Here is a 9773-nt window from a genome sequence, read left to right on the forward strand (position 1 = left end):
GTGGTGAGGTAGTTAGGTCAAATAAAGGGAAAGAAGGGGTAAATGAGGGAGAGTGAAAGGGTAAGAGGTTTATGAGGAGAGACTGGAAATACAGGAGATTTCAATGTAAAGAAAGGAATGAGATGCTATAGGACACTGAAGGAATAACAAAGCTCAGGAGTTGTTGAAGTCAAATGTCAGGAGGAGAAACATGTTTTTCCCTTCCATTAAATAAAAATAACAAAAATGACTAGGTTTATCTTTGGATTTCTCAACACCTTTTCCTTCACATCTATTTTTGAAGATTGGACTTTTTGTCTGCAAAGTAATATTTATTCACGTTTTTCATCCCTATTTTCAGTAAAGATCTCACTGATATCAAAAGTAGTATGTTATTATCTTTGGAGGACTAGAGTTGAAACCAGCCAGTTGAGTGTGGACACCTTCTCCGTGTTGCATACATGGGTTGAAATGGACTAAGTCACACATCCAGTTCTTTGGAAGGATAAATACAAGGGTTTTCCCTGGGATAGAATATAGTAGATTGTAGTTAGTTCTAGAGGGTTCTTTAAAAATATAAATATTTTTCAGACAAAATGTCAGCAGAATCTCCTGTTGAAATGTCCTTATATTTCTCCGTTGGAGAGCTGTCAGGTGGGGTCTGCTGCTCCAGTATTCCCACTGGAGTCCATCTCACCCAAGGCATTCAGTGAAGGGCACTCACTTGTCTGGTCCAAGGATCAGTGGAAGGGAATGAAAAAAAATGTTTAAATCTCTGGTATTTTTTCCTTCCTCTTTCCTTGTGCTTCTCTTTCTCTATGTATTTTAAATTTGCTTAATCCTGGGTGTGTTTTCCTCATGGGTAGACTAACACATTCCCCTCTCAGATATATATATTTTTTTAAGTCAGTATTTATCAAAACACAGTGTTGAGAAAATGTTCTGTTCCTCATGAAAACTTGTTCCTCTGTTTTTTTGTGGCGCGCTGAGTCGTAGCAGAGAATATCTCAGGTTCCACTGTTTGCTTCCGAATCAGACATCTTGTGCCAGGAGCATTCTATTGGGGGGAAGGAAATATATTTTGAGATTGACCTGACTAAATGAATACAGTATTTTTTCACTATGGGCTATGGTTATGTCATAGTTATCTATGATCAGGTACAATGAAGGGTAGATAATTTCTAACCATTATCACAAATCAACTTACTAACACAAAAGTGTTTCAATTATCCTATTGGGACTGAGCTACATTTGATGTAAAAAAAAAATGCAAGAAGTGTAAAGTAACATGATTTAAAACCATATTCCTAAATGGTTACATTTGTGCAAGATTGAACATTTACTTTGTGGATAAACGTGAGACTATTTGTTCTTTGGAATAATAATAGTAATAATAAAATAAATAATAACAGCCAGGCCTAATAATAATTTTAAACCAAAAAGGTGCTTTGCATAATAAACTGTATTCGTAAATTCTTTGGACATAAGATAGTCAATGAATTATCAGTAACGTAACTTTATTCAAGCATTCAAACACATTTCGATATTTCATGTGACCATTTACATGTATTATGTTACACAAAATTAAAAGATCTATGAGCAATAGAGAGGCTAATTTAAAACAAATCTGTAAAACGTTTGTAAAAATATATACATAAATCGTTGCTCACCTTTTCCTCCTAGCTGCTCAATAGAAGTGTCGATAATCTGCGATACGACGTGGTATGGTGATTTTCTCAGCCAAGTGCAGTCAGACTTTCAACGTGGTCGAGAAATGTGTGAGGACAGCTCATCCTCACCTTCGCCTTGGTGAGATGCCAAGCTATAGAGTAGTCCGACGAACTCGAAAACTAACAGCAAGTCCACTTTCCGTTTTTTTCTAATTTGACCAAAATTGTTGTCGTAAACCACAAACTATTCACTCTGATTAAAGGCTAGCCTGCTACAATGAGCCATCGTGCGCCAATCGTTATTTGTTTTCAGTCGGTGCGTAACAGATCACCCGGCCATCAACACCCGAGGCAAATAGACAGTGACTTAACTAAAAGACAGTGACTTAACTAATTAACTTTTCACGTACTTTTTATGGTCTAAAATATTCTAACGATACATTTTGTAGATGTTAATCTTGAAATCTACTGGTAAACGTCTTTACCGAAATGCAACAGTTCTCTCACTTGTTAGATTTCCTCTTTTCTCTGACAGTCTCTGCTCTGCGCTCCTCTCCCCCGCCCCCTCGAACAATGATTCTGCACGGTCCCATTCGCACACGGTCCCATTCGCACACGGTCCCATTATTTGTTGACCTTTGGGCTATGTAGGTGCCACTATGCTCTTATTAGCGCCTTGATAACGTATTTTCTTACCTCTATGTGTGTGTGTGTGTGTGTGTGTGTGTGTGTGTGTGTGTGTGTGTGTGTGTGTGTGTGTGTGTGTGTGTGTGTGTGTGTGTGTGTGGTGGGGGGCTTGAACAGAACTCTCACATTCTAGTGACATGACTGTTTAGGCTACCATACGTCACACTAATGTACAGCCTATTGTCATCAACACAATAGAGACATTTCGATTGTGTCTTACCCTGGGCTAGACATAGTTTACATGCAGAAAAAATAAATCATGTGTGTGTGTAGGCCTAATAGTGTGTGTAGCCTACTGTGTATACAAACATTTTATATTCTGATTATGATAGCAACAGGATATAATGACTGAGGTCTACATTTAGCAAGGTCTATTTTCAAACCAACATCTATGTCTGTGTTAAAGTGTTGTTTTCTGCCTTGTACATTCTCAAAGCTTGTAACCGATATGAGCAGACAATTAGCAGGATATTTGTATAATATAGGCAAGTATGTATTCTTTTTTTGGGGGGGGGGGGGCAGTTAAAAAAAATGAGACTAGCGTGGATAGGAGATGTACTGATTATGTGAGACTGACACGGTGTGAAGAATGACAACGTGTGTGTGAGAGAGAGAGAGAGAGCGAGAGACAGAGAGAGAGGAGAGTGGTATTCTCATGGCTGGTGTCAGTGCCTCTGTTTCTCCAGCTTTCAGACCTCATTAGTGGTGAAAGATGTTGATACTGACAACTTTTTGTCTTTCTTTCATTCATTCCTCCACTCTTCCTGGGTTTCTAAACAGTGTCTACCTTTAGCCCCTTCACTGTTAATGTCAACAGGCTCATCCTCTTTGTTCTGTGTCATTTATGCCATATCACCCTGCTCCACACTATATCTGACCTTTTGTTGAGATTTCTATATTCTCTACCAAAAAGCCTATTCATTTAAAACGGTATATGTTCTCTAAACTGAAGTCTATTAAACATGTTTGCCAATGAAATTGATCGAAAATAATTTAGTCTGAGTAAATTTGTTTGTGCAGGAGATCTAACAAGATTGGCCTCTTACCATTAGGCAGAAGAGGCAATTGCCTTAGGCCTCATATCATCAAGGGGCCTCGTGAGCCAGGCATAATATTTGTTTTTACAAAATACTAGTTATCCTTTAAAAACATTTTTTTATCTTAATGAGGCCACATTGTTGACAAAAAAGGCCTTCAAAAAGTAAATTAATCCATACAGCTGATTAATAATTCATAATAGATCAATAATTTATTTCCATACATATACATATATTTCATATCAATATTAATATAATCCAAGTTTTTCTCAAAATAGTAGAAACAAATGTCATTAATCACCTCTGGACCAGTTCATAATAATGAACTATTTCACCTTGACAGAGTTGCCATGCATTGTTTCACGCAATATGATTGCAAACGTGACTTTCATTGAAATTAAGCTGCAATAATGAGGCACTTTCAGAGCGGGGCAGAGAAAATAAAAAGAAAGGAAGTTTTAATTTTAACAGAAAAATCTAACTGGCTTCTGCCTGGGGCCTCCAAATCACTAAGTCTGCCCCTGATTCGCCTAAGTCAGCCTTTTGTGACCTAAGTGTGGGATGTACTGTCAGTTCTACACTTTATTTATTCATTGGCCAACTTTAGTGAGGGGGAAAGTGTAGCACATATTGAATATGGATCAATAGATCACTCCCCGGGATGCATACTGTCAGCTGCCTAAGCCGCTGGGCACCAGAAAAGCCTCTGGTTACATTAGCATATGCAGGAAAAAAAACTAGAGCCAGACTGTTTTGTTTTTTTGGGTCCGATACCGATTCTGCTTTTTGGGCGACAAACTTTACTGTCACCGACATATCTGCCGATATACTGTTTTACAGCAGGGAAAGGAAAAAGTTGAATTCTCATAAATTGCTATCCAAAAGAGTAATTGTCCAAGTGATATATGCTTTAAATGTTGATTTGTTACATTATGAAAATGTGTTCAGATAAGCATGAGATTCCCTTTTTTCATTCTATTTATTAAATATTGGTTATTGGTGAAATTAACGCTACCTGCCCAAATGCATAGTGACAACTGTAAAGTTTGGTGGAGGAGGAATAATGGTCTTGGGACTGTTTTTTATGGTTTGGGCTAGGCCCCTTGTTTCAAGTGAAAGGAAATCTTAACGCTACAGCATACAATGACATTCTAGACGATTCTGTGCTTCCAACTTTGTGGTAACAGTTTAAGGAAGGCCCTTTCCTGTTTCAGCATGACAATGCCCCCGTGCACAAATTGAGGTCCATACAGAAAGGGTTTGTTGATATCGGTGTGGAAGAACTTGACTGGCCTGCACAGAGCCCTGACCTCAACCCCATCCAACATCTTTGGGATGATATGGAACGCCAAATGCGAGCCAGGCCTAATCCCCCAACATCAGTGCCCGACCTCACGAATGCTCTTGTGGCTGAATGGAAGTAAGTGCCCGCAAGCAACATCTAGTGGAAAGCCTTCCCAGAAGGGAGGAGGCTGTTATAGCAGCAAAGGGGGGGACTAACTCCATGTTAATGCTCAGGATTTTGGAATGAGACATGCAATGAGCAGGTGTCCACATACTTCTGGTCATTCAGTGTACCTGGCACTACAAAACAATACACACAAAATCTCAAAAGTAAAAATATATAAATGAGGAAATATCATTACGAATCCAATTAACAAACCAAGTAGCACTGTAACAGTAATCCAAATATATATGTACCTACAACAGCTTAATTTACACAAGATATAGGCTACTAGGAATTATATGTACAGCAGTAGATGTATTACAGTGAGCTATGTCAAGAATCCAGTATATAAATAAATATGTGGTGTGTGTAAACATTGTACAGGAATGCAACGTACAGGAGTAGAAATATTAGAATGAGCTATTTTGAGAATACAGTATGTAAATGCCGAGTACAAAACCCCATAGCAAAATGGATAGAATTGCAGGAAATTAGCTGAGTCCGGAATATAAATAATGTACTGTATATGTATGTGAATGGTGGGTATAGCAGTAGTTATATAGGATGAGCCATGACTAGAATAGAGTATATGCATATAAAGTGACTCTTATGTTCATAAGGCAGTGGTCTCTAAGGTACAGGGTAGAGTAGCAGGTGGTAGCCGGCTTGTGACAGTATCTGAGGTTCAGGGCAGTGTATGGGGCGATCACAGAACGGCAATTGATCCAGACAGATAAACTCAGCTACTGATCTGTTCAATCGTTGGGCATCTTTTGAATTCAGTGTCATGGCATTTTAAACATTTTATGACAATTATTTTGAGACAGCCATGGACAGTATGCATTAATCAATCAATTATACAATAATACAATAAATTTGACTTTGTTTTTACCAATCTAACTATAAAAGAACAATGGTAATAATTTATTTGAAAGGTAAATCTCTGTTAATAAACTGTGTAAGTCAATATGTAGCCTAGGTCTATTCATAATACAGGTGAATGCATATTATTCAATAGGAGTGTGTGCATGCATTGAGTTATTGAGCTTGTTTTAGATGATTTCATGGGGCTACAGATGACAAACGATCCTTTCCATTTAGGACTTATTTCATTGGCTACTGCTAGGAGAACATATCATTTTATTGCACTGATCAACAACATTTGAATATAATCTCTTCTTTTATAAAAGTGTGCGCGGTCTCTTGAAGAAAGTAATGACATCATTTGCTGAGGCTGTGAATGTGTCTGTGGAATCTGATTTTGTGGCTATGGAATTGAGTGGAAACCAGACCTGTGGCAAGGGAGACGAAGAATTGAATGAGTTTTTGGTGGTGAGGGAGACGGAGTGAATTAATGAAGGTTTTGGTGACAATCAGCTTTGAAATCAGCATATTTTGTGTTATGGTTGGCATATTATCACAAACAAAGCACTAGGGTAGTGGAGTGATGGTGCTTCAGCTGTAAACTAGCTAGGAAGCCTACAATTAAAGTTGGAAGCTACTGTTATCGTCTTGCATTGTATAAGTGTTCTAACCTGTATAGACATTGTTTTGCGAACAGTAATGAACAGTTTCAACCTTTCTACATGCAGTGTTGCATTATTCAAGTGTGTTAATTTCTGTGCTGCATGAGTGGGGAGCTAACAATGCAGCCCAGACAGCTCTAGCAATGAATCAGTAAGTAGAGCAGGCACTTTGCTGATAGACAGACTTGATCCTCTCTATCACGTGAGACACATTTGACAAAGGTACCGAATGTAACAAAGATTCTAGTATACCGTTTCGGTATACGGTGCAACACAAGTGGCCACGCAGTCATGGGTGAATTAGGGGTATAGGAGGAGGCTGAGCATGCACCCCTGTGGGGCCACCTTGTTGAGGATCAAAGTGGCGGAGGTGTTGTTACCAACTTTGGGTCGGCCCGTCAGGAAGTCCAGGATCCAGTTGCACAGGGAGGGATTCAGACCCAGGGCCCTAAGCTTAGTGATGAGCTTGGAGGGCACTATGATGTTGAAGGCTGAGCTGTAGGCTGAGCTGCTGTGGTTGAATGCGTTGGTTTGGGCTTTCAGTTTTGCACGAATGTTGCCCTTTATCAACAGTTTCTGGTTTGGATAAGTTCTAATCGTCACTTATCCTCCTGAGGTATTGAATCCAGTCAATACTTCAATATTATTCCCAGAGGTAACCCGGAACATATCCCAGTCCGTGTGATCAAAACAATCTTAAAGCATAGATTCCAACGTTAAACAGTCCTTACCACGGGTGCTTCTTGAGTTTAACAAGTTTTAAGCAAGTTATTGCTACAAAATGTTTGTTGAGTAACTCTCAATAATTGTCATTAAGGGGAATAGGAAGTTCAGCTACTTAGATAGAGAGGGGGAGCGGGTGATAGACCACTTAAGGTGTGTTCTTTGGAGCTCTTCTTAAAAACAATCAACAAACCAATCAGGTCTTGAGCAGGAAGCTAACATGTGATCCGGGAGGTTACCACCTTATTAACCAGGCGATGGAAAGGAAGAGAGTGTGTGTGTGTTTGTATGTTTGTGTGTGTGTGTGTGTGTGTGTGTGTGTGTGTGTGTGTGTGTGTGTGTGTGTGTGTGTGTGTGTGTGTGTGTGTGTGTGTGTGTGTGTGTGTGTGTGTGTGTGTGTGTGTGTGTGTGTGTGTGTGACAGCACCCAGGCCAAATTATCTGCTTTGGAAAGGGCCTGACCTGACCCAAAAGCTCATAGGACCGAGAGACAGAAAGAGATTGAGAGGGAAGGCAATACTGAAATACAGTGCAGGCATGGTGCCATGTTGTCTATGACAAGGCTTAGACATATTTTTAGATTTACCAAGCATTTCTGTATAAATCTTACTCTTAGTGTGTGTGCATCTATGTGGGCCTAAGAGCGTGCAAGCTCACACACACACACACACACACACACACACACACACACACACACACACACACACACACACACACACACACACACACACACACACACACACACACACACACACACACACACACACACACACACACACACACACACACACACACACGTGAAGGCATATGTACCTCTGCCTTTGTGTATATCTGATTATGGTCCCTGATTGCGAGTGACAGTGTGCAGATTGAGTTGCACAGCCTCTCTAATTCTCTCTATTAATGAGCAACGCTCCACACTGCTGCCCCGGACCCCATCTATTAATCACAATTTGTCATCTGCCTCATGCTCCCTCCCTCCCACTCCCTCCCGCCTTCTTTCTCCCTCCCTCCCACTCCCTCCCGCCTTCTCTCTCCCTCCCTCTCCCTCCCTCCCACTCCCTCCCGCCTTCTCTCTCACTCTCTCCCTCCCTCCCACTCCCTCCCGCCTTCTCTCTCACTCTCTCCCTCCCTCCCACTCCCTCCCGCCTTCTCTCTCACTCTCTCCCTCCCTCCCACTCCCTGCCGCCTTCTCTCTCACTCTCTCCATCCCTTGCTCTCCACATCTTGTCCCCACCTTGCCTCCTCTCTCCAACCAAATATGTCTGCTTTTCTTCTCAACATCTATTCTCTGTCCCTCAGTCTCAGTCTTTGTCTCTGTGTTCATTCATCTCAATCTCAGTCTTAGTCTCTGTGTTCATTCGTCTCAGTTCGGATAGTACAACAAGGAAAAAGTGGGGACATTTCGCCGGTCCCCACAAGGAAAATACTTTTTTAGGCTCAGGGTTAGGGTCTCAGTCTTTGTCTCTGTGTTCATTCATCTCAGTCTCAATCTTAGCCTCTGTGTTCATTCATCCCATTCTATCCTATATCATCTCATCTCATCTCTCCTCTTCTTCCAGTTTGTCCATTCTTTCCTTCTCTCCCTCCATTTTTCTCTCCTCTTTCACACATCTCTTTTCCCTCTCTGTCTGCCTATCCCTGGCTCTTACTTCTTCCTCAGCTGGGGAATATGGTCAAGCATACTGAGAGGGTTTCTCACTGAAATTTCACATTTTAATTCTGCTGACACTCTCAAGGTTAAGCAAACTGTTTCACACCAGCAAAAAGTGATTTATCGGCCCAATTCAGGCCTGTATCGATACTCTGTAATTACATATTTTGTCATATGTAGTTGTTGTTTGGCAAAATGAAAATATTGAACAGTATGGAAGGGGCGACTGGTATTGGGTGTATTGCGGCCATCTTTTATGTTGTTGCTGATGAGTGTCCTGTGTCATACAGTCATTATTGTTGAATGGACATATCACAATAAATGTAATGCAAGGGTAAGGTAGAGTATTTGAATTTACAGTGGGGCAGAGCTCTGGGTAAACCAGAGTGCATGTGTTTGGTTTTACAAGGAGATTAAAACCAGGAAAATTCGGATAGTACAACAAGGAAAAAGTGGGAACATTTCGCCGGTCCCCACAAGGAAAATACTTTTTTGGCTCAGGGTTAGAATTATGGTTAGAGTAACAATTAGGGTTAGGAGTTAAGGTTAGGGTTAAGGTTAGGTTAAGGGTTAGGTTTAGAGTGAGAGTTAGGGAAAATAGATTTTTGAATGAGAATCAATTGTTTGGTCCGCACAAGGATAGTAAATCAAACGTGTGTGTGTGTGTGTGTGTGTGTGTGTAGTAGTGTGGGCAGGTGGAGAGCTTGTAATTTGCTGGTATAACCTGCAGTATTTACATCAGTACCAAAGCCGTGCATGCCCAAACATTGCTCATCAATTTTAAAAAATACGATATTTGCAAGATACAGTATGCAGCTTTCAATACATGCATGAGGGCTTGTAAAATACAATATAAGATTTGTCAGTGTGTGTGTGACTGTGTGTGTATGAAAGAGAGTGGAAGACAGTGGGAGAGAGTGCCCTGAACAGTTCATTACCAATTGATCAAAGGTATCTACTGAATCCCTCCAAAACAATTTGTATCAGACATTTTCAACCCCCCCCCCCCCCCATAGTGAAGTATTAATTTAAACTCTTGTCTCACCAACCC

This window comes from Oncorhynchus masou, chromosome 5 (genome assembly GCF_036934945.1).
Source record: "Oncorhynchus masou masou isolate Uvic2021 chromosome 5, UVic_Omas_1.1, whole genome shotgun sequence".
Classification (NCBI taxonomy): Eukaryota; Metazoa; Chordata; class Actinopteri; order Salmoniformes; family Salmonidae; genus Oncorhynchus; species Oncorhynchus masou.